Source organism: Malania oleifera, chromosome 1 (assembly GCF_029873635.1).
Source record: "Malania oleifera isolate guangnan ecotype guangnan chromosome 1, ASM2987363v1, whole genome shotgun sequence".
Lineage (NCBI taxonomy): Eukaryota > Viridiplantae > Streptophyta > Magnoliopsida > Santalales > Ximeniaceae > Malania > Malania oleifera.
In genome coordinates this window covers 42,818,156-42,824,367 of record NC_080417.1, presented here as the reverse complement: position 1 = coordinate 42,824,367, position 6,212 = coordinate 42,818,156, and positions in this window count along the sequence as shown.

Here is a 6,212-nt window from a genome sequence, read left to right as displayed (position 1 = left end):
CCCTTCGGCCTGATCTACCGAAATAGGCTCACACCCTTGGATATAGAGCCAGACACTTTTACCCACATGGCAAGCGGTAAAATACACGCCCTTGAATATAGAGCCGGACACTCTCAATACCTGGAATCATTTCAGAACCGCGTTCTTACTTGCATTTCAACATATCACACACACATGCATGCTCATATAACCAAAAAAAACCACACTCATTTGATAGCCTAAATCATGGTTTTTCAAATACAGTTTAAACAAAGTCAAGGCACGGTCATCCCAATATTACAGTATAAATCACACATATACTCGGTTTTCAATAAAACCTGAGATTCAGCCTGTCGCTCCGTTTTCCCCAAAACTATAATAATGAAAAACCCATAGTTTTTCCTATTAGATTCTCCCAAATGAGTAGCCAAAACACACACAGGACCGTGGACCACAGTTCCACCGAGTCCGATTTCAAAACTAACCAATATAAACATAGTTCCCCTTACCTTAACCCCGTAAGCAAATCCCGAACTCCAAGGTCCCTAAACAGCAAACCAAGTTCCCAAACCTACAAATCACAGTACAGAATATGTTCACAAGATAGTTACCTACAAACCTACCGGATCAAAATTGAAAATTGAGTCTTACCTCGATTTTACGCCGAAACCCGAAAATCTCTGAAACGAGATTTCGATCCGTAGAAGTTGTAGAAAATCCTTCCACGATCCTCGTGGTAGCTTCCGTTTTCCGATTCCATCAACGATCGACAAAGAATTCTAGAGAGAAGGAGTAGGGAGAGGTTTAGAGAGAGAGAGAGAGAGATATTTGAGATTTCTTAATGATGAAGCAAATGAAATTTCCTTTTATAGCCCTTTGACCCGGCAATTTCCAATTTTGCCCCTCTCTTAATATTTAAACTCATTTTTCATATTTCGGGTTCTTACATCTTCAGTTGTTTCATCAAAACTATCAGAAGGGAAGAGTTTGGATTCAAAATCATATACAAAGATGAATTTTTTTTTATGACAATTTTGGAACTAGCGATTGTGTGTGAAAAAATTGGATTTTCATTTTTTACATGTGTTTGAAAACTTGATTTTGAGCCACCTTTTGAATCCAATCTAGCCACCCCTGCCTAAATCTCGTATGAGAATATGAATGCACAAATTTAAATTCCATATTAATTTGCTCCCAAAATTTGAAATGTGTAATTTGCCAACCAATTTAGTACTAAAACTTTACACTTTAAAATCAACACTAGGGTTCTTAAAAAGATAAGAAGGAAAAATGATGATCTATTTTGTTATTGTTAGCCTTAGTGGCTACATAATCATATTTAATGTGTTTTGATGATACTAACCTATTTGTAGTTCCAAGAGTAACATATGTCTGCATATCAAGTTAAGTAAAGGTACAAGTGACAAATACATGAAGGTACTGGATCAAAGGTAAAGATCTGAGCGAGTAGACATTCGAGTAGGAAAGATCAAGCTGGACACTCACTCAGGAGAACTCAGCACATCCAACAAAGTCATAGTGTAATAGGGAGTGTTTGAGGTAGGAACTATTGTAACTTTTATAGTATTGTTTCACGCATGATCATTGAGCAAGAGTTGAGCAAATTTGTTGACCTTATAGGTCATTCCCAGTTTTGATAATGACAAATTCTTTTTGTATTTGATGTCTGTTAAGTTTGTGTGCAGGTTTATATTAACAGATCATATGCTGGCACATGAGAAGACTTGAAGACTAAAGAGCCTGAAGACTCATTGTAATTTATATTTTGTGTAATTTGGGTCTGTAATAGTAATATAGGAACGATCTATAATAATTAATGCATGACATGTATATAGGAACTAAAGCTCAAGATCGTAGTTTGACCTTAGTGATCACCTTTCGGTAGACCGACGCCAAATTTTTTCAACAAGCAAAATGACCTTAGATTGACCGCTAGGTCCTTGCACAACACTTAGCATAGTCTCCAACATCACTTATTATATCTGTGGAATTAAATAAGGTAAAATTGGATTTAATTGGAAAAACTTGAGAGAGCTCAGGCGACCGAACCTGTGGCGTTTAAAACACCTCTGGCGACCGAACTCTGGACAGGTCAATTTGTTGACTTTGTGTTCAAGCGACCGAACCAATTTGAACGTATCTTCCGCGGTCACACAAACCTATGTTAGAGTGCTTTTCACCAACCCAGGTCCCCGAATCTTCACGTTCAAAAAGCCCTCGAGCGATCAAACTTGCATCCAGCCACCCGAACTACAGATATAAACATTTTGTTTTTTGTTCAGCCTACTGAACCTGACTTTGAGCACTCAAACCTTTAAAAGATGATTTTCTAACTGAGTCTATTCAGGCACCCAAATCTCTCAAATTAAACTAATTTTTACCGGAGTTAAAATTAAGTAAATAGGGTTAATTTTTTTATTGGCTTTTAAAACAAATTTAATGATACCCTTGGTGTCCCCAACGGTCATAATTTTGTCTATGCCTATATATATCTCTTCATTTTCAAAATTAAGGTGAGATTAGCAAACAAGATTAAGCCAAAATTATCTAAAAAATTCTAAATCCTATTTTCTCCTATTAAGTCCATAACACTCAAATACCTTCATTCCTTTGAAAAATCTTACTTTGTGAGTGTTTTATTAATCGTTTTTAAATTGCTAAAAAACCCTCACTTGCTTTGCTTGTGATTTTATTGGAGGGTTGAGCTAAGGATATTTCCCCTTGATTTTATTAATATATCTTTGGTTGGGAAAAATCCTAAAGCTAAGTGAGTCTTTGCATTTAGGTTGCAAGATTCATAAAGCTTATATTTTGTGTGCAAAAATATTTTTACAAAGCTATAATATTTTCAAACTACTATTGTGCCTATTTCATTGAAGGAAAATATTTCAAGTTAGTTTGAATATTTGATTAGCATTTTTGAAATCCTGGTTTGTTATTGAAATTTGATTTAACTTGTTTCAAAGATTAGCTTGTTAGAACACTCTACGCATATTTGAGATTATACATCTTATTGAGTGTTGATTGCACACGTAAAGCATCAAGCTTATAGTTCATATATTCTTGAGGGGCATTGATTATATTGTGCATATTGTAGTATATACATGCTTAGTTGAGAAGCACATTTTCGTGTAAGTAAATTCATATTGATTGTATTTTAGGCGTAGGCCTGAAGAGGGAAACTAACCCTGTTGAAAAGTTTCGGACTGGCTTTGAGCCGATTAGGAAAGTTAGGTGCGTCATCCTGGTAAGGCGTGTTGGTTGAAGTCAGTCACGTGAAGTAACCTAGTTGTAATCGGTGCCACTCCACCCGTTAAGTGAGCATTAGGGGAATCCTTGGACTTGCGAGCTAGAGGCAGGGACATAGGCAGTATTGGCCGAACCCCGATAACATATCATGCGTGTACTTTATATTTCCATAGTTTATTTTTCACACTTTCATTTTCAGTACATGTATGTATTCTATTTAATTTATTATATGATGTACATGTGTTAATTGGGTTTATGATTAAATAGAAAGATCCTAGGTTTGTGTAATACTGTTGCTGGTTAAATTGAACCTAGGAGAGAAATTTTAATACCTAATTCACCCCCCCTCTTGGGAACACACCAAAACTAACAATTGGTATCAGAGCCTCGTTGCACTAGACTTAAAACGTTTTTGCAAAAATATCACAATGACTCAATTTGGTGTATCCCCATTCGGAGAGGGATGATCACCTTCCAGTCCTCTATTATTTTGTGGTGTTGATTACACCGTCTGAAAAATTAGAATGAGCAGATTTATAAAATCAATGGACTAGAGGGCCTAGCAAGTGATTGTCAAAGGAATTTGTATGCCAGTAGAAAATGATATTAATTTTTTGCATGCAAATTCACATGTCATGGACATGCTATATTGTGTTTTAGACTCTAATATTTTGCTTAAGATTATGACATGTACAAATGTAAGGGAGATCTGAGTTGAGCTGGAAAATAGATATGGAGAGACCTAGGAAAAGGAAATCATCACTCTAGAGATGTCATGTTCAGATGATCAGGGAGTGGTAAGTGATAGGGATAGTGCATCAATAGAACATGAGGTATATGATTCTCATTCTAGCTCGTTTGAGGATTCATGTGTTGAATGTTGTGTTGCTACATGTGCTGAATCATCTATTGCATATTGTGATAATCTTGTTATTGATGCACGTGATGATTCATGTGAAAAATATTGCAATATATTGTATGATGAATCATCTGGTATTCCTTGTGAAAATACTGTTGTTGTTGCATGCAATGATTCATGTGAAAATTATTATGTTAATTTTTTTTATGAATCATGTACTAAATTGATAAATGAAAGCATGTCTTCATGTGAAAAATTAGAAAATGCTTTATTGAAAATAAATAAGTTTCTAGTTAGGGTGAACAAGAAGAAGTTATCTTTCAAAAAATGAAAATGAAAGGACAACTCAACAATTAGAAAAATTAAAGGAATATCATGCTATCCTTGAGAAGAAAAAGATTAAAAAGGTTTTGAAAATCATCTGCTTAGAAATAAAAATTGACAATTATTCTGAAATGATTTTCAAATCTAAGAAGTATAGTTCAAATAAACCCTTAGAAACTGAAAGAAATAAATCTTTTGAAAAGGGTTCATCTTGCAATCCCATTGTCATATCTCATTGAGTAAAAACATATTAAATAAGCATACTTTTTTATGTATATTCAATACCTGCTTATTTTGCAAATTTATGTAGCACGTGTGGTTTAACTATCTATTTAGAAGTGCAAGAGGCTTAGAAAAGGAAATGAAATGGATAATTAGCAAGGCAAACCCTGTAAGACCTTTAAAGAAAAATGGATCTAAATTAATATTACTTAATGATTTAATGTTTCGTTAGATCCTAGGTTTAGGTTTAGGGGGTGGTGATGACTAAATGACTAGGAAGTGGTCTATGCTTAAAATATCAAATCTTAGTATATGCATTCACTATATAATATTGGTTTACCAAGAACTAGAAAACCATGCCAAAGTGGAAATACATGTAATATATCCAATCTGAACTTAATGCATATATATATCATAATGATTAGTGAAAATATGAAAACATTGGCTATAGCTTACTAAATTAAAATCCGCTTCCAAATGGACAAAAGTATCCTTGCTTGGTATAAAATTCTTAATGCTTAATTTATGCTTGAATGTACAAATCTTAAATTAAGCATACATTGTCCATTGCACAAGCTTGCAGTTTAGGGAATCCATCTTTTATCATACGTCATTATACCCTAAACTCACTTTTGAATATGAAAAGCCTAAATCAAAATCAAGTCATCACTCTAGGTATAAGCACCAATAATCATAAATTCCATATCTATGTAGTGCCATAAAAGGTCATTCTCCTTGTAATCAAAATTAGAGGCATCCACTAAGGAATTACTTCCTTTGAGTTCCAAAAAAAAAAAAAAAAACCTCTAAACCCATCCAATCCATAGGACTCCTTACCAAACCACGATCATATTTGGTAAGGTTTCACCCATTCTTTGGTTCGTATCCTAGCTCAAAATTATAATTATATCTAAAGGATACATGCCACTGTCCAAAGAGTTGTATTCAAAATTCATACTCTCCTAGATGCTCTTTGCCCATACCTGGACATGATTACTAAGTACAAAAATATTTTGGAAAATGTCCACTCATAATAAATACTCTTTTGAACCTAATAGAAATTTAAATTGATAAGAGTATTTATCCAAATTCGCCTTACAAGCTCTTAATCCTTCAAGTCAAATCCTTAGAGTTTTGTATCTTTTAGTTAAGTGAAATGGCTAATATGATGGCCATAGGTTTCAACATATATGAAAATGCAACAACTGAAACCTATACATGAATGTTAAGAAAGAAAAGCCATTTGAATTTGAGCCTCTCACACATATTGAAATTCATAAGAAAAGAGGCAGACATAGGCTTATCACACTTAAACGAATATGTGTTGTGACTTTCTGGTCCAATAAGCCTAAAGTATTCATGCCAAGATTAAACCATTGAAAATCTTATAACTATTGGCTAAAGAAGTTAGAAAATGAAAAAGGCGTTAAATGAGTTGAGTGCATAACTTAGGGGGAGCATTTCTTTTCAAAATTTCATGACTCTTTTGAATTAGAAAATGAAAAAGGCGTTAAATGAGTTGAGTGCATAACTCAGGGGGAGCATTTCTTTTCAAAAT